The sequence below is a fragment of the Pollicipes pollicipes genome, unplaced genomic scaffold (genome assembly GCF_011947565.3).
Source record: "Pollicipes pollicipes isolate AB1234 unplaced genomic scaffold, Ppol_2.1 Scaffold_2555;HRSCAF=2994_pilon_pilon_pilon, whole genome shotgun sequence".
NCBI lineage: Eukaryota > Metazoa > Arthropoda > Thecostraca > Pollicipedomorpha > Pollicipedidae > Pollicipes > Pollicipes pollicipes.
In genome coordinates this window covers 4,282,904-4,302,420 of record NW_023596136.1, presented here as the reverse complement: position 1 = coordinate 4,302,420, position 19,517 = coordinate 4,282,904, and the positions used below count along the sequence as shown (strand labels likewise).

The following is a 19,517-nucleotide window of genomic DNA, read 5'->3' as shown; positions in this document are numbered from 1 at the left end:
GTACGTCTTGACAGTTAAGACACCCGTGGTTCTAAAACATAAAAACGGCCCTCGAGGTAACTTACCATTATTCAAGGCATCAACATCCGAATCAATTAACAAGCGTTTTCTTTGTCTGTCAATGACATGTGTTTTGTTTTTTTTAAAAGAGAAAAATCATGTTGATAAATATAGCATAAATAAGATAATATTAGGTAGATGAGATGGTAAGATAGAAATACAATTTCAAGTAGTATCGTGTCTTTCTTGTACATATGCAAGCTCAGTGTTAAGCCGGTGGAACTATAGGTGGGACAGCCCTCCCCAAATCCTTCTAGTACTGTCGTGCAGGTCAGTACCAAGCCAGTGACTGGCCAGGTGAAAAAACAGCATGCATACTTTGCAGCTGTTGACGCAGTGGTTGCGGGAAGAGATTGAGTTAGTTGATAAGCATGTGCCCAAAACAGGCTGAACATAAATATGGTTTAAGACCATGATGATCTTCCTGACATTCAGCCGACAAAATTCGGCAAACAATTTATAAGTCCGCTCCGGTGGTGACGGAACATGCTCTTCCAGTGCCCCAAATTTCTGAGTATCACCGCTGACCCACAAATGGGACAAGCACACCGCCCCTGTAACTGGGCACTGCTGTGTGGTGTCGATCGGCCCAACCAGGAGGCGCTTGTCAGGCTGCAACAAAACCAAGGCACCCTTTCAATGAAGCCCTAGTCCTCTGGCATGTGTGTTGCTACATAAGCGTACAGGCCAACTGCGATGTAGCACACCACAGTCGTGGTCATAAGATCTTACGCTTTTTATATTTGTCAGCTTACTTGCACATCAATTAACATCCATGACAGCAATATGTAAAAGTATGACTCCTAAGACACCCATATATACGCAGACCCCTAAACATAAACATACGTTATGGACAGGCAACGACCAATTAGATCATGCATATATGCACACGCATGTAACACTTCTATACCTTCGAAATATACCAATACCACCACATGTTTCCTAGCGCTCGCTGGACGTATGTGCACTTGCTATCGAAGGCACTGACTAAGTCTTTTTAATGCGACAAATTTTCGGTTCTCAGTTCTTCTTCTGTATGTGCTGTAATATGTGTGATGCAAATTATATTTCAGAAATTAAAATATGTGTGGAGAGTCATACAGGCACGCCTGTATTAGGGCGCAGAGCACCAGGCCTGATATATATATATATATATATATATATATATATATATATATATATATATATGCGTATATATACACACATATGTGTGTGTGTGTGTGTATGTGTGTGTGTGTGTGTGTGTGTGTGTGTGTGTGTGTGTGTGTGTGTGTGTGTGTGTGTGTGTGTGTGTGTGTGTGTGCGTGCGTGTGTGCGTGTGTTATTTCAGAGCACCAGGTCTGTTGAGTCATGCCGTAGTTTTAGTGCTTTGATGAGATGGTCTTGGAAGCACACCGCGAGCACCCGACCGTCCTCGTTGATTTTTATATCGCACATTAATGGCGTGCGTGGTGCAGGTTTTCAAAAACGGGTCAAAACAAAGACATGATAGTTGCGTGCCATGTTGTAGGAAAATGCGTCTGAGTGCCGAAAAAGTGGGTAAAAGAGCATAAACTGATTGATTGTCTCAGGTCTGTGACGATAGACATAGTGAGGAACGGGAGATTTCTGGGTCCGAAAGAGATGTGCGTTGAGAGAGAAGCTGCCGTTTTCTATTTGGTCATGAAAGATGTCTCCAAACTCCGATCCGTATGGGGCGCATGGAAGGGGTTGACAAGAGCCAGTCATATTTGCTACAGGTTCTGACTTTTTACACAAGATATGTTCGTAATGCGTTTCTGGTGATCTGTTGTTGCCCGTTGTGTTTCTGTTTTTGTCGGTGTTCAACATGCGAGTGTTGTTTGGCATGCTGACGGATGAGTACAGCCTCTCATGTCATCACTCGTGCGTTGTTGTGCTGTTTCGTTCTCGTGTTTTTCCGCGTCAACTTTGTTTGGTGGCACTGTGCCATGTGTTGGTTTAGAGCGCCGCTTTTAACATTCATAGTAAGACCTCTGAAGAGAGAAGCAGACGTAACTCCAAGATCAATTATCCGACGTAGGCAACAATCTTGTTATGACTCCTCCATCTGGGATTGCCATTACTAGGGGGACGGCATTGGACAGGCACCTGGTCGGAAGTCGGCGTGGCAGGAACTGTAGCTGGAACCAGGAAATCGAAAATGCAGGTGCTGGACACCTCCGCTTAGAGGCCATTCCTTACTCCCAGGGGTCTCTCAAAAACCCGCCAGAAACTGTGGAGATGCGCACACATTCTTAAACGCCGAGCTAAGCCACGTAGACTGTTTTTTGGATTTCGGGTGCAAACTGGGTGCAAACTTGAATCCGGGGTGTGAAGGAAAAGGAAAAGGACCGGGAGGGGGCGGGGGGTTAGGCCTGTAGCATGTCCAACTGAATATGTAAAGGTATCCAGCGCTGTTGCTCTCTGTTCTATGGACTCACAGCTAGCTTGGATCTGTTTTTTAGGTACTTTTACTTCTGTTATAACAATAACTGTCTTGCCTCATCCTATACCACCTGTTCATTGCGATGTACCGCACATAACCTCTCTCTTATTTTCCTTCGCCATGCGATTGTCCTTAATGACGACCTTTGCTATGGCAATCTCTATCCTCACGATTTTTTGCTTGGCTTATTATATATTCGTTCCATTTCCTGTGCGCAAGCTTTTGCCGTGCAAGATTTGGCGTCATGCCATGTTTGGTCACGTTGCGTTTTTGTCCCACCTTATATTTACGACGTGCTTGCATTAAAATTTTGCCACATTATCTGTTACCCCGTGATCTGCCATACCAGGCATCCATTCACTAACAAGACACTTGAAGGTATGTGGTGGCGGAGGGTAAGACATCTGCCGCCGGCAATAGCGGTGCACTCCACCCAGCGATCACTCAGGCCTTGGGCTGGGATTCTCGTGACGCCGGGTGATTGAGGTCAGCATGCGTCTGATATACCCGTTCTCTTGCTCTTAATCGAGTCAAATAAATAAGCTCTGAAAAAGCAGACTCTTTCGACAGAAATATGAGCAGCTATACCTGTACACAAGGGCCAATCAAGATGGCCGGGTGGCTGTAACTCTGGCTCGCCGTCCGCCGCCGCCATTCGCTCGGGACTCAAGTCGGAGCCGGTGCGTGCCTTCACAACCCCGTGTCGGTTGGCGGGGATCAAGGGAGGGGTGGGGGAATATCACAGTCGGCACGCCCTGTCGGCTGCCAGACCGTCTGCGATCCAGTGACCTTACCCCAGCCAACTCGAGGTCAATTTGCCGGTCGCATGTCACCCCAAATGACCTTGGTCAACCCTGCCGGCAGGCTGTCTTACCGACAGTAGCGTGTCCGACCGACGACCCGAGGCACCTCCCCCCCCCCCCCCGCTGTGCCCGACGGACGACCCGAGGCGCCTCCCCCCTCCCTGCCGTGGGGAGTGGGGCGGGGGGGGGGGGGCGCCGCTGTGCCCGACGGACGACCCCTCCCCGTCCGACGTGTCCTCTGTCGATCTGCCGACCACGCGTGGCCCTTCGCACAATGAATAGCGGCGCGTATTTTTCTAGCGACGAATAAATATTCGAACGGACGCTCAAGAACCGTGGATGGATTTCATGGCGACGATGAAAAATATACAAGCGCTTTACTGATTTTGTAATTGCCTTGGTAACGGCATTAAAATAACATCGCAAAAGGCCATGCGTCACGCTGGTCGAGACGGAGCGAAACGCAGGGGAACCGATCTCCGGAGCAGCGGACCCGCAGAGGAACTGATCTCCGGAGCAGCGGACCCGCAGAGCAGCCATCTCCAGAGCAGCGGACCCGCAGAGCAGCCCATTTCCTGAGTAGCGGACCTGCTGAGGAGCTGATCTCCGGAGCAGCGGACCCGCACAGCCCATCTCCCAGAGCAGCGGACTCGCAGAGCAGCCCATCTCCAGAGCAGCGGACCTGCGAAGGAGCTGATCTCCGGAGCCGCAGCCCGCGGAGGAGCTGATCTCCGAAGCAGTGGAATGCGCTACACTGCCAAACACGTCCTTGCTTATAAGTTCGGTTCAAACCCGCCGCTAGGATGGCCGGAATAACACACATATCAGACATGAGTGCTGAGCGAGGCAGGACTGGGTCCGTCTCGCGGCGCGGCGGGCCACGGCAGCGGCGGAAAAGACGCATCGGCGCCGCGCCGGGATGTCGGCTATGATCGGAATCCGGTCATTTAAATATCGGCCCGGTGACCCCCAGCGCCCCTGGCGGGCGGCGCGCGCAGCTGCCGCCAGCTGACGCCGCCGTCAGAAGGCAGGCGGGCGCGGCCGAAGGCGGATGTGCGCGAGCGGCTCCTCCCGTTGGCAGCTGGCTAAGTGAGCGCGCCGCGGCGGTGATGTCAGTGCAGTCGACGTGCGCCTGAATGCACCCTGCTGGGACGCGCGGCGTCGCGATGGTGCCCGACGTGCCCCACATGTCGCTGGCGTTCGGCGAGCCGACGGCCGGCCTGCGAGTCGTCGAGACGACATGGCGGCCCGAGTCGACGGTGCTGCTCGAGCCGGCCAAGGAGTGCTGGAGGCGGCTGCGGCCCGAGTCGTGCGCGCCGCCCGTCCAGACGAGCACGTACCCAGGCAGGGCGGTGCCGTGCGCAGCTCCGCTGCGCTCCAGCCGCGTCAGCTCGTCATCGGACGCCAAGGACCTGAGCCAGCCGCTGTTCGTGGACACGACAGTGGAGTACGACCTGCCGAAGGAGGCCTACCCGCCGGAGCACAGCGAGCCGCTCCTGATCGTGCACCCGCAGTACTTTGAGCACCTGCGGCATCGGCGCACGCTCGGCGCCGGCTGCGTCTGTCAGCTCTGTAACTTCTACGGCCGGCGGATCCCTCACGGCGGCCAGGAGCCGGCGCCATCCGCTGCCTCCGCCGCCGCCGCCGCGCCTGTCGCACCAGAGACCTTCCAGAAACCGGATGCTCCGCACCACTGGCCGCGGTACCACCAACCGCACCAGCCGCCCTGTCAACTGCTGCACCAAGCGACGCACCCTTCGCTGCAGCAGCCGCTGCAGCACGTGGCGCCGCAGTCGCTTGCAGCCGGTTGCAGCAGCAGCTGCTGGCCGACGCCCGCCCGCTACAACTGCATGTTGGAGCGGTACGGCTGCGAGGCCGGCCGTTGGCGCGCCGGCCTCGTTCGTGACGCCCACTGTGAGCTGTGATTCGGACAGCGGCTACTCGAGCGTCGAGCTGGAGCCGCCCGAGTGGTGCCAGCGGCTGCAGCAGCAGCAGCAGCGCGCCGACAGTGACGCCCGCGACGTGCTGGCCAAGCGCAAGCGGCGGACCGACGTGTCCGCAGCCGGCGGCCAAGAGGCTGCGCGTCGCCTACTGGCCAGGTGAGGCAGGGGCAGCCGCAGGAGCCCGGCCGCAGGGCTGGCAGCGGGGGCTCGTCGTCAATCATGAAGCCTGCTTCACCGTAAACAGGTGCCAATTGGGACTTTTTCATAGCATTTCTGTGTCTAGCGTGAGTCATACTTTTACAGAGAAGTAGGGCCCACAGAAGCATGTAGGGCAGAAATGTAAGAATCTATGGCGAGCGTTCGAGCGGTGACGCTGTGCGAACCGCGCGAACCGGGGCATCGCTCACCGAACCGCTCAGTCTTGCTGTCGGCTGCAGCAACTGGAAGGTGATCTCTACCGTGAGTGTAAGGGTGCCCCAGTTCCTCTTTTTCGCTTACCCTTGTTATCGTAACGACGAGGACGTCTGGCTACTGACTCGAAATTAGATTGCGGCCTATGGACGCATTACGTTTGACGGCATGTAGGCTGCCGTTCGGGGTCATGCTTCTATAATCCCAAACAGCTGTCGCTGCCGGCGTCCGTGCGCAGCCCGCTCCGGTCGGTGCGCGTCGCGGCCGACCCCAGTGAGAGCGGCGGGCAGTGGGCTAATTCTGATCCCAGTGAGCCCGGGGGCAGTGGGCCGACTCCCCATCCAGCGAGCGCGGTGGGGCAGTGGGCCGACTCCGATCCAGTGATCGCGACGGGCAGTGGACCGACTCCGATACCAGTGAGTACGGCGGGCAGTGGGCCGAATCCGATACCTGTGATTCGCGGGCGGGCTAGTGGGCCGGCTCTGATCCCTTGTGATCGCGGCGAGCAAGTGGGCCGGCTCTGATCCCAGTGAGCACGGCGGGACAGTGGGCCGATCTACGATCCCTGTGATCGCGGCGGGCAAGTGGGCGCTGACCATGATCCCTGTTGATTCGCGGCGGGCAAGGTGGGCCGAATCCGATCCCTGTGATTCGCGGCGGGGCAGGGTGGGCCCCGACTCCGAATCCCTGTGATCGCGGCGGGAAGTGGGCCGACACTGATCCCTGTGATCGCGGCCGGGCGGGCAAGTGGGCCGACTCTGCTCCCAGTGATTCGCGGCGGGAGGCCAGTGGGCCGGCTCCTATTTCGCGGCCAGGATTGGACGGCTCTCGTTAATTTAATGCGGCCTTCAAATGAACTGGACTACTGCCAGCCCGCCGGGCTCGGCCAGCCAAAACAATAAGATGGCCGATCGATAGTTTTCCATGGCAGGGTCGATCGCCAGCGGTCGTGGAGCGGCCCCTGCCGTGGGACGCGCTGTCCAGCCGCCCGGCCACCGAGCCTGGCGCTCGGCCGACCAGGCCTGCGGGCTGCGGAGCCGGGCCCGGCCTCAAGGGTACTTCCCCGGACGACGGCCAGCCAGGCAGACGACCGATCCGCCCCAGGGTCTGGCTCGGATACAATCAGAGGCCGCCTGTCTGAACGAGCTTGAGGTCCTGTCAGTGGCCTGTCTGTCAGGGGTCCAGTCAGCGGCCTGTCTGCCAGAGGTCCTGTCAGCGGCCCGTCTGTCAGAGGTCCAGTCAGCGGCCTGTCTGCCAGAGGTCCTGTCAGCGGCCTGTCTGCCTGAGGTCCAGTCAGCGGCCTGTATGCTAGAGGTCCTGTCAGCGGCCTGTCTGCCAGAGGCCCCGTTAGCGGCCTGTCTGCTAGAGGTCCTCTCAGCGGCCTGTCTGCCGGAGACCCTGTCAGCGGCGGCGCCATTGACAATCGTCAGGACAGCAGTTTGGTCGGCAGTCCCGTGAGCGGTCGGGGACCATCTCGTCGCCGACGGCGATGGCCGTCTCGACCAACACTAGCTGATTGCCAGCTGGGATGACCTCTGCGTTGGATCCTCTGCCGGGCAATCGTGGCTTTGGCTGCGTCGGCAGCGAGTTTATCAGGGTATGCAGGCACATGGAGGCGCCGAGTCCGGCCAATCGCCGCCAGTGACGTCACGTGGGGTCTATCAGCTCATCTAAATACGGCAACACGTTCGGAATGAATCATTTCGTATGTCATTTGGATGCCTGCAGCGTCGGTAATCTTGTCAGATCGCCGACCAAATAAATCCCAACGTCAAGGGAAGAGAACGACGTGCAAGGAAAGATGACTCGGGCGGTGTGCAAGGGAAGAGGACGACCGCCAGGAGAGTAAGCGGTGAGCCGGGAACTGAGCAGGCGGGAGAGCGGACAGTGCCGTGGTCAGCGTATCATCCAGGCCACCGGGTGGGGTAGAGGTGGTCGCCGCGTGCTGCGGTCTCTGAGCCGCCGTATCTGCCTAATCAGCGGCGGGCCCCGAGCGGCGACGGCAGCTGGGGCCTCCTCTGGCCGCGCCAGTTCTGACCGGCCAGCGGCCGTACACCCCCCTCGGCCACGAGTCGTCCCTGGTGCGGCAGCCAGCCAGAGCTTCCAGCAGGCCTGTGATTGGCTGCTCTACGAACATCACGTCGTTGTTTCATCCTCACGCTGCCTGAGGTGGTTTGCAGTCGTGAGCTCGGCACTGCGGCTGAATGGTTTGAGCACACGTCTTTGGCGAGGTGCGACATTGCTATCCTCGCCATCGTCGCCTGACGTCATCACCTTACATCGCTTTTCTCACCGTCATCACCTGATGTCATCACCTGACATCGCTTTCCTCACCGTCATCGCCTGACGTCATCACCTGCCATCGCTTTTCTCACCGTCATCGCCTGACGTCATCACCTGCCATCGCTTTTCTCACCGTCATCACCTGACGTCATTACCTGACATCGCTTTTCTCGCTGTCATCATCTGGTACGATCCATCCCGGAAAGCGTGCTGTGTACCGTGACGTGTGAGGTCGTGCCTCTGGCCCTCACTGGAGTCTCAGGCGGCGGCGGTGGTGGCCACGTTGGCATGCTTCCTCGCCTGTCTGGCCCGGCCGTTTTTGACGATGGCTCGACACTGACTCACAGTCACGCCTTCAGCCGGGCAGCTGGGCAACCGGGCAGCCGGGCAGCCGGCCAGCTGTTTCGAGCACGGTGAGCTTGGCCTTCGGGTGAACACTAACGCATTGCGCCCAAGGGCGACTCGCGAAACTCATAACCAAAGAGACCGCTCTTAATCATCGGTGGCAAGTGCTCTGGGAGGTGCGCCATCAGAGGCGCTCATTAATCAGTCCGGACGGGAAGTGGTCTGGAAACTTTAACGGGAATGTTTCAAAGTTATGGAGCAGCCAACACAGCATGGCATCAGATTGCCTAGATTGTTCCATTCCGCTAAATTGGGTGTGCCGTGGTCGCATTCATAAATGTATTTTTGACCACGGTCCATCGAATCATCATGCGATCGCTGGGGTCATGTCAGTGTCACTGTAGCGCCACGAGTCTGCACAATTGCTGGGTCGGCGTGGGACGGCTGGTGGCAGCCTACCCGTGCCCGTGGTCGTGCCAGGCTGTCCGGCTGGCGGGTCCGCGGGGCGGCTGGCTGTCCGGCTGGCGGTCCGCGGGCGGCTGGCTGCCTGGCTGACGGTCCGCGGGCGGCTGGCTGTCTGGCTGACGGTCCGCGGGCGGCTGGCTGTCCGGCTGAAGATCCGCTGGCGGCTGGCTGTCCGGCTGCTCCTAGAGTCATGCCGCCACCGGAAATTAATGGGCCACCTTTCGTGACAAACGTCATTAGGGATAAATGAAGAAAGGAGGCCATTGCGTTGGAGTCGGCCAGCGGCGCGCCCGCCTGCTCTGAACGATGCCGGCCGAGCCGGTCGGCGGCGTGCCGGGAGGGACGCCGCCACCCCTCTTGCAGCAGGTCATCGCTGCCAGCGGGGCGTCTCACCACCAGACGAGCCAGTGGTCCGCCGCTGGGGTCGTCCGGGGCCGCGTGCCGCTCGATGCGCCAGAAAATGGCGTCAACCGAACGCCCGCGTGGAGAGAGGCTGGCGCCTGGGCGCGATGTGAGCGCCGCACGCCGTCGGGGCACCGCTCCCCGCCGCGTGGGGAGAGGCTGGCGCCCGGCTCGATGTGAGCGCCGCACGGCCGTCGGGGCACCGCTCCACCAGCGAAGGCGCCGCCAACGTTGGCCGCATCCCGTGACGGATTACGGTCCCCAGACCGGCGGCAGCGGCGCCGGGAGGGGAGGGGAGGGGAGGGGAGGACAGCTGGGGGTAATCAGCTGTCTGACCAGCTGGAAGGCGCCCATTCATTCTGTGCCGCGGTGCCTGGCGGCGCCTATTTTGGCGGGGGCCGTCCGTCTGGCGGCGTGCGACCAGTTCGGTCGCGCCCATCGGACGGCAGGGGTCTGTCGCTGACAGCGTCGCGTGTCCACGGGCGCTCCTGCTGGAAGCCCTCCCATGATCCACGGGCACCCCTGCTGGATGCGTCCCATGATCCACGGGCGCTCCTGCTGGAAACGTCCCATGATCCACGGAGACCCCCACCGACAGCACGCTGCACCTGCCTTTGCCGCCCACGCAGACCCCCAGCCCCAGCCCTAGCCTCCATCTCCAGCCCTAAGTCCGGCGCAGGGCTCGGGCTATCAGGGATGACGTAGTCTTCGAACGTGTACCGAGGCCACTTGAAAGCGCAAGCTAGCGTGCAGCGCGTGATTTTCCGTCTTCTTTGAGGCGAAAAAAGACTTCTCAAGACGTTAAAAGAAAGCATTTCGCGATCGCACATGAGGAAGAAACCATCTGATGCAGTTTTGCCGCACGGTAAACTGGGTGTACTCCGTGAGACTGAATACGATTGGGAAATCAGGCGATATTTTTACAGAAATCGTCCGGGGAAATCTATGTAGTGGCTGAAGGTCTAATGCATTCACCAGCTGAGCCTTCTCACGAGAGGAGGCAGGCCCGCGTGTCCCCCCCCCTCCCCCCCCCTCCTCCCCACCCCCCGAAACTGCAGCTGAGGGGGGCCCACCTGACGCGCGGCGGAGGGGCGGGGGACGGGGGAATGGAACCTTAGCCGGGGATAAAAACAGCCACCTGGACCCGGCCACCGACAGGCGGCCGACTCCGGTGACGCACGCTGACAATTGTGGGCAGAGGGGGAGAGGGGGGGGGGGGGGGCCTCAGATTGGGGCCGGCAGCCGGCCGGCCTGGGAACCCGCCCGAATCGCCGCTAATGAGCTGACTAAGCGTGGTGGGCCGCCCAGCCGCCAGCACTACCAGCAGCGCGTGAGCGCCGCTGCCTCGACGGCGGCCCGGGCTACCATGGCCCTGTGGCGAGGTGACGAGCGCCGGCACGCGTTGCGCTCATTCGGGTACACCACGCCACCCCTGTTCGCGCTTGTCACCTGGCCCCGTCTGTCGGGGTACACAACGCCACCCTGTTCGCGCTTGTCGCCTGGCCCCGTCTGTCGGGGTACACAACGCCACCCTGTCGGTGCCCGCCGCCTGCCCCAATTCGGCAGATGGCTGTCCTCTGTAATGACACTGTGATATGTCGTGATGTTTTCGCGGGATTTCTTGGTAGATTTGCTGCATGAAGATATCAGTCGTGGTCGTACCGCAGGGCCGGCCTCTGGGCGGGTCAAGCCGGCCGGCCGGTCGGCCGCGTGCCCGTCGGCCCTGTCCCGTCATGTGTGACAACAAAGGGCGGCTGACTGGCGTGTGGAGCACCGCCCGCGCTGCGCGCTGCCGGTGGAGCCGGGCACCAAGCGAGCGGCGCCGCCGAGGATGGCCTTTGAGATAAGCGTCCGTCGCGGGTCGGGCGCCGTGACTGCAGCCCGAAGGACTCGCCCAGCAGCGCGTGCGAGCGAGCGCGCCTGCGGGACGCCCCACGTCGTACCCTACCTTAGCGATTGGAGACGGCCGCCGGGCCGAAGCCGGCGCGCCATGTCCGTCCTGGAGAGGAGGGGCGTCGTAGGCCCGGGGGGCGTCACTGTGACCTGACACAGCGGTGCGGTGGTGTGATGGGTCGGTCGGGGGGCCGCAGGCCGGCGGTCACGCTCATGACAGCCTGGCACCGCGGTCCGGCGTTTGTGACGGCCAGGCGCCCGAATCCGCGCCGGCCGGCGGCGCGGCGTCACGGCAGACGGGCGGTAGACGCGAGCGCCGCTCAGCGACCCCGGGTTGCGGAGAGAGGCGCGGCGTCGGCGGCATCTCCCCTTAGGTCGCTCCCTCCGAACGCCGCCCAGTGCACCGACCGTGAGATTGGCTAAACTGCTGACGAGATTGTCCAATGGTGACGTCACCGTGGACCAGCGGCACAAGAGAGCCAACAGCCAGCTATCGGTCTCAGCGGAGAGGGTTCTCGTCCGCGGTGACCGTTCTCAACTCAAGTGTCTGCACACGACTCGGAGGAAAATGTCGGCGTCGAGTGCTCAGGTTCCGAGCAATGGCACCGGGCCGGACAAGCTGATGGAGGTCAAACACGTTTTAAGCGTGTCAATATTTAGCGGGATTACGTGGCGAGCGTGGCGTGACTGCCGGCGGCAGGTCTCGCCGGGCTTCGCCAGGCCTCGCCAGAATCTGCCACGTCAACGTCAGCGGTCAGAGGAGCGCCGCAGCGCCGCCGGCGGCCGTAAAAAGCCGCCTATCGTCGCAGCAGTAATTAAGAGCGCCGTAAAGTGGGGCAATTTACCTGCTTTATGGGCGAATGTCTCCCATTTTGCTCCTGTGGTGCGGCGGTGCGGCCCGAAATGTGTGGGTCGGCGCTCACCGGCCGCGCCCCGCCGCGCGGCGCTTTCTAACGCAGGCGGAGCTCGCCGCACGCCGCAAAGTCGGCCATAAACCCACGCCGGACTCCGGTGAGTGTGGTGATGACGCCGTGTTGGCCGGCGCTGCCTCAGGAATATGGCCGCATCGGGGCTGGGCGGCGGGCATGCCCGGTTACACCGTCGGAGAGGCGCCGGCGAGCAGTCGCTCCGCCCTAGCGTGCCCGACAGCTGATTAGTGTGACGTCATGGGTCGACGTCACCGGTCATAAAGCCTGCTGCCGAGTGAATGGCTCAATAGTATGTTTAGTGTCCGCCTGCCGGCCGTAAAACAGCGTCCATTTATCGCCAACGAGCGCTGCGCATGCCCGCCCCCCCCCCCCCCTCCCCCTTCGCCTGGGTGCCGGACGTAGGGGGAGGGGGCGGGCGTGGCGAAGATAACCGGCGTCTCCTGGCAGAGGCATGTCAGTTGACCAGCAGTCGGCAGGTCACAGGTGCACAAGCAACTATTCTGACGCTGCCGGCCGGCCAGCACCGAACGTCGTGCAGCAGACGGCGGCACCGTCGCCGGCACCACGTGCCTACCGCCGCTCGCTTAGGCCGCCTCGCGTCAGAGCCGCGGCTCCGGCCAGCCGTTTCCGGTGTGGATGGCCTTGCTTCCTGCCGGCGCCGGCGCTCGTGCCAGCGCCCTTTGTCGCTTCCGGCCAAGGCCGAGGTGGCGGCGCCGTGCGCGCTGTGTTGGAGCCGTTCCCCCGTTCCGCCCAGCGAGTCTGCATTAGACAACGGCCAGCACTACATGGCGCTGGGGCTGTGCCGACGTCGAGCGTCTCAGGCCAGAGGCGAATGCGGCGCTGGCGGTCGACGCACAGTTGTTTTGGGTGGCTGGGCGCGATACCAGTCGCAGAGGCCCCGCGCGCGAGCGGCTCGGCCCGTCGAATCGGTCATTGTTTCGCCGACGGCCTTGTCAGTATGATTTATCGAGTACAGAGCCTGCTCCTCGTCCTCAAAGGATTCATTAATGGATAAGCATCGATTTTCGAAGGCCTCGGGGCGGCTTCGGCTCACATCGATGCCAAGGCAGCCGCCCGCCGGAGGCTGAGGGCATACACACCCTGCGTCATCCGCTACCTCCCCCTCCCACGCCCGCGTCCCGCTCCTCTGTTTACCACTCCGCTCTCGCCGAAAACGAGCCGCTCCGTGCGGATAAGCCGCAGCGCGCCACAAAAGCCTCGCTGCGCCGCGTCCGCCGCGGCGGCGGCCGTTCATTTGGCGTTCCGTCCATCAGCGCCCTCGGTTATTTATCGGCGGGTTTTCCGCCGGCAGAGGGCACATCCATCGCCCGCCGATCCGCCCTTTCAGCCGAGCCATTCGTCGTAAACTTGGGCGGCGCTGGCGGTACTGTTTGCGCGGCGCTTTGGAGCGACGCCGCGGCGCGCGAGAAAGCGCGCGCTATTGAGCGTGGCGCGCCGCTCGGCCGCGTGGCGCGTCCGATTTCTTTACGACTCGCCGAAATTACGCGGTCCGTAAGTGCACTTAATGGCGGCCTTCGAATGCAATCGAGCGAAATACCCCTGTCATTACGGGCCGGGCATAATGCGGTCATTGACAAATGTAATCGCGCACAATTGCGAATTGTGACCACTCCAGATGTCGGGAACGGGCAATTTCCGTCGCCGGAAGTCTATTTTGGTCGGCTGGCGGTGGGGTTCTCTCATGGTGGACTGGCGTGGAAACGGGCAAGCACGCCCCAGCCCTGACTGCAGCCGGTTTTGTTCCAGGTGGCGTTCCGACGCTCGACATGGTGCCCTACCTCCACCGGCAGCCGGCCGTCATGTAGCTGCTCCCGGCTGCGTCGCGGCGGGCGGCGCCACTCTCGGCTGTGCGGCGCCGGTCTCCGGAGTTCGGAGACCTCGCCTCATGTCGCGGAGATCTCCGAGGATCCCGACCAAGGAGCGGGGTGTGGCTGCGAAGCGTCTCGCCGGAGACGCCCGCGCTGTCTCGCTCGAGAACGAGCGACCGTCTCGGGGGATCTCCGCGACGCGAATGGGCATACCGGGGGCCAGGCTCGGCCCGCCGATAGAAACCAGTCTTCTGTGATTACTCCCGTGTACTGCGTCTGCATGTGACGCCGTTGTGGCTTTCATAATGTGATGGTAAGGAGGACGAAGCCGAGTTAGCTTTAATTCGTTTACCGTTGATTTGGTGTTTGCGTTGCGTTACTTTTGCCAGGCAGCGTCCCACTGACGCCTAGCCGGCTGGACACCGGACTCGTTTGTTTTCAACCTTGTTATCTCATGGTGTAATGAACGTATATCAATGAGGCGACGTCCTCTGATAAATATAGACCCCGTGTCATTACTCTGACTGACGTTTTTCATTTGGTGCTCGGCTGGACGGCTTCCGAACCGGCTCGATGACTGCGCAGTCTGGCGCAATTCTTCGACCGCAGCCGTCCGTCTTCATTCGGTAAATTGGCGGCCACCTTCCCAGAACCGATGATTGGTGACCTTCAGTAAATCTGGCGTGGCTCTGACGGGTCCGTGGGGGGGAGGGGGAGAGACTGATTCAGCGCGCCGCTCCCCCGCTGGTACCGTAGCAATGTGGGTCTACGGGTCGGGGAAGGGGAGTTCCGTGCACCACTACCCCCGCCGGTACCGTGGTCTCCGGGTCGGCGGGGGGGGGGGGGAGATTCAGTGCACCGCGACCCCCACCGGTGCCGTAGCAATGTCGGCCAGTGTTCTGACGCCGACCTCACACTACTGACAACACGCCGCGCCGAGCGGGCCCAGCTTCGGCGAATCGTTCCCGGCCACCCCAGCTGAGTGTGGAGCGGACCCTGGCGCGGGGCGCGCTCGGCTTCCCCGAACGGCGCGGGGCAGCGCCGCCAACGCGACACGCGTCGTCCGAGTGATATAGCGCGCACGGCGGCCTGCTGTGAACGGCCACTGGAGCTGGGCCTGTCGTCCGCACGGGAAATTCAGAGACGAAATGACCATTGTAAACCCCATCAGCGCTAGACATTTGCCGGCGGCGGCAGTGGAGGACACGGCGGTAATTGCGCACGTTCGGTTGCGATCGTCCACAAAAGGGTGTATCTGGGGCCATCCAGCTGGCCAGCGTGCTCGCGTGCTGGCCTCTCAGCCATCCAGCTGGCCAGCGTGGTCGTATGCTGGGAGAGCCTCTCAGCCATCCGCGCGGCACTCACGCGCGCACGCACGCACACACACGGACAATCGAACGAGACGCGCCTGATGGCAGGCGGCAGGCAGACGGCTGCGGCATGAGAGCTTCACGTGGGGATCCTGCCGACGAAGACCATCCTGACTTGTGCGGTGGCCCACGTGGCTCGTGCTACTGCTTACACGGACATAGTGTAAGCACGGACACGACAATGACACACAGTGGCATGCGTGCCGCAATCGGTCGCGGTCCCGTCAAGTGGACGTTCTCATCACATTCTGTGCGGTTGCTGGTAAAGAGCATTGCTCACATGGGTTCGCTGGACCAGTTCCGCCTCAACACCCTTGAGCAGCAATAGATCTTGCTGACCATCCGGGCGCGGCTATACTAGGCTTGGAAAGGGGGTGGGGAATGCAGGGTTGCCAAAGGGTCACTGATGGTGAAAGCCCCCGCCCCTCTTAACAAAACAATTACCGGATACAGTTCACCTGATTTCGAGGGAGCACGATTTTGTCAATTTTAATTTCATTTTTGTCCCCTCTAACTGGGACACAAGCCGGAAGCTACCGGAAGACGCAAGACTGTTTATATTTTAGGATAGATGAAATGAAGGAAGATGTTTTAAATGGCCGCCTGGAATAAATCGAAGGTGCTATTCATTTTGCAATGGTGCAGTAGTCTCTGTCTGAACCGATAGCACTTAGAGACTACGCCATGATTTACATGGATTCTAAAATGATATTGAGGATCACAAGAACGTAGATTGTAGACCGAAATGCGGTCAATAATTTGTTTGAACATGGACAGTCTACGCTCGTCAACTGGTTTGACCCCGGGCGGGCGAAAATGATGACGTATCTGAAAGAAGTACCTTCGAACTGTTTAGGGCATAAATTCGTGCGTGAAAAACGGAGTTCGGGCGCATATTTCACTCAGGCGATTATGCGGTTGGTAATAGGGACGGATAAACATTCCAGCACCACAAATTAGTGCACGTGTCTGATGGTAGAATTGGAAGAGTACAAGCTGAATTTTTTGCGTTGCCATTGCAGGTATTAATCTGTTCAGAAGGCATCCTCAAAATTGTATAAGTGAAATATGCGCCCTAGCCTTATCTTTCAACTGCACGGATTCATTTTAAAGGACTTCCGAACACAATATTTCACGTGGTCTTTCTTGCGAGCCCAGCGTCCGCCGACTGGTGTTACCTGCAGCGGCCAACGCCGCTCAGTTTTACGTAAACTGCATCCCTACTGTCATCGGTGCTCTAGCTCCTAACATTGGCAGCGCGTTGGCTCAAAACCTTTGTTTGCAATTTGTTTCGCTAGTCGATTCGGCAACAAACTGGACGTCCTCTGAGAACCACGGATGTCCTTTCTCCATGTTTGACCTTTTGATTCACTTTTTGAATACTTGGACCGCTTACCTTCTCCGTGCAAGGTCTCCGCCGGAAAGAACGCCAGCGATTAGTTTGTATCAATCATGAACACCGCATTAATTGTTCCCAGCCGAGAGCTGAAGGGCCATTCCCATACCAGCGCGGGGTGCCTACCGGCCGCCATTCTGGCGACAACACGGTGGAATCGGTTCTCTCCTAGACGCGAAAGGCCCTCGGGCCGTGGTTTTAACGCAGCCATACTTCGGGACCTACGAGCACTTTGGTATTTTAATCGGGCCCTTTATCTTCCGTCCTGATGGGCGCTCCTAGTCCCTCTTCGGGCCCTTCTTCGGGCCACATCAAACACTCTCCCTGGCCGAGCCGGGGCCCCCTGCCAGCACGAGACCCCTGTATAGCGCTGTGGATCTCTGGCCGAAACAAGGGGGGCTGCTCACTGACTCAGGGGCCCAGACCAAAGCAAATCGCGGACCCAGGTCTCGAGCTGGCTTGGGAAATGAGCCCTCCGGCGGACACGGACGCGGAGCCGACTGTCGAGTACTGGCGGTACCTGACCAACGTAGAGGCCCTCATCGACTCAATGGGCCCATCAGCGCAAAGAGCCCTCTGACTAGCATTTGAGGGCCCGGCCCAGTGTGTCGGGCCCCTTTCATACGACCCCCAGGCCAGCTCTGTGGTCGCTGAAATCGTGGCTTAGAAGGGGGCGTGCCTTCCCGTTTGCGCCACTGCTGACCAGTACGAGGCAGCATCAGCAAGTGCCTCCCCCCCCCCCCCCCCCCCCCCCCCCACCACCAGCATCCCCTGACATAAAAGGCCCAAATCCACAATCCAAGCTTTCAGACAACCCACGAGCCTCAACAATCGCTCTTAGTATACTCAAGGCAACAGCAGTGGAGTTCTCCACCAACAACAGGCCCTTCCAGTAACATCGGCAGAGTTCTACTATCGCCATGGCAGCCCTCCATCAGCACCAGCGGAGCTCTCCGTCGGCAGCGCCCAGCAGGGGCCGGCGCCGGCCTGCTCAGCCGTCGTCCAGCGTGCGCTATCTCCTCCACTAATGCAACTCGAGAACTTAATGGTGTGTGTATAAAGATAAGGCGGCTTTTAGCGCGGCGGAAGATGGGGAGACAAGCGTTTCGCGCCAGCGCCAGCTGCCCGCATGGCGCTGCGAACTGGGTCGGCGGACGAGGTTTCCTGCCGACCGGCGCTGCCGCCGATGGGTGACAGCGTGCCGCGAGCGCGCGCCGAGCCGCGTACAGTGCACGGCGGCGAGTCGAAGCCGGCGATAACGTGCGTGCTGCACGGGACGGCCGCCGCGGGGAGGGGGTGACGCGCGCGGCGCGGTCAGGTGGAGCCGTGTGGTCCCGGAGTGGGGCACGCCGAGTGGGCCGCCCAGGAGTGGGCCGCGCCGGAGTGGGGAGCGCCGGAATGGGCTGCCCGGAGTGAGCCGCCCCGGAGTGGGCCGCGCCGAGTGGGGCGCCCCGGAGTGAGCCGCCCCGGAGTGGGCCGCGCCGAGTGGGGCGCCCCGGAGTGAGCCGCCCCGAAGTGGGCCGCGCCGAGTGGGGCGCCCCGGAGTGGGCCGCCCCGGAGTGAGCCGCCCCGGAGTGGGCCGCCCCGGAGTGAGCCGCCCCGGAGTGGGCCGCCCCGGAGTGAGCCGCCCCGGAGTGAGCCGCCCCGGAGTGAGTCGCCGTTAAGCCGCTGCTCATCCCGGCTGCGGGCTGGCCGAGCCGTGTGCGTCGGCGCACTAAACCGGCACAACATGTAGATGGCTGCGCAACCGCCCAGGGGCTCCTGCGGCGGCCTGCCGGGTGGATCTGATCGGTCCGGCCCGCCGACCGGATCTGATCGGCCGGCCTGCTGACCGACCGGATCTGATCGGCCAGCCTGCCGAGCGGATCTGATCGGGCCAGCCTACCGACCGACCGGATCTGATCGGCCTGCCTGCCGACCGGATCTGATCGGGCCGGCCTGCCGACCGGATCTGATCGGCCTGCCTGCCGACCGGATCTGATCTGCCGGCCGGGCCGAGCTCCCGCTGACAGATGGCCGCTGAGCGCCGCGCCGCTCGCGCTTTATCGAGCCTCGGCGGCGCTCCGGCGCGGCCCATGCATCATCGTGTCAGCGTCCCTCGGCGCAGCCGGGCCGCGGCGTGACGAACGCGGCGCACCGATCGGCGCAGATCGCCGCCGCCGGCCGCACCGCCTAATTGGTCACGGCAGCATCTGTCGCGTCCATCCCTATTGGTCGTGGCGCTATCTCGCGCGCTGGCCCCGCCGTCTCGGCCGCCGCTCCCGTCGCCGCCTCAGACTGAGCGCGCGGCGGCCGCGCTGGGCGGCTGAGAGGTGGCCGACGTGACGCGGAGCGGCGCGCCGCTGCCGCCGCCTCGGCACGACGGCAGCGGCGAAAGGCGCTAAAACTAGCAGCCTCGCATGCGCCACCACCATCAGCGGTTTAATGCGCGGGAAAATACCGCTAAACAGTCGGGAAATGTGGTGCGATGTATCACACGAATACCGGCGGCGGCGGCGGCCCTGCGAGCGGCAGCACGCGGCCAGCCTGGATTGGCTTCCGGCCCGGCTCTGCCCGGCGTGCGGCAGGCAGAGCGGCGGCGCCCGGGTCCCTCGATCGAGAGTGCTGCCCGACCCACCGTAGAGTAAGGTGCCAGAGAGCGGCCGACATCACCGGCCTCCTCCTCCACCCACAACACCCGAGCATACCGCCGATGACACATCTGCCCTGTTGACGAGCAGCTGAGACTGGGATTCACCGTGCGGTCGGCTCCGATTCTGATGCTGTCCAGATACTGACTGAGCCAGCCGCACGCTGGATCCGGATTTCAGCCGGGTATGTAAATATAGCAACTGGACACACGGCCCCGAAGGCCGGCCAGCAGGCGCGTCCTCCGATCTGCGGTGAGCCGCAAAGGGTGCTTGAATACGACCCCTCTCCTCTCTCAACACACTCCCGCCCAG

General features: G+C 61.1%; 1 long non-coding RNA gene across 1 annotated transcript; it reads left to right on the top strand.

The window, feature by feature from the left end:
- Positions 1-5,365: 5,365 nt before the first annotated feature.
- On the top strand, positions 5,366-14,334 carry LOC119110983 (uncharacterized). The gene is made up of 2 exons (XR_005095575.1): positions 5,366-5,408; positions 13,748-14,334. It is a non-coding gene; the product is annotated as an uncharacterized LOC119110983 (long non-coding RNA).
- The last annotated feature ends 5,183 nt before the right edge of the window (positions 14,335-19,517 follow it).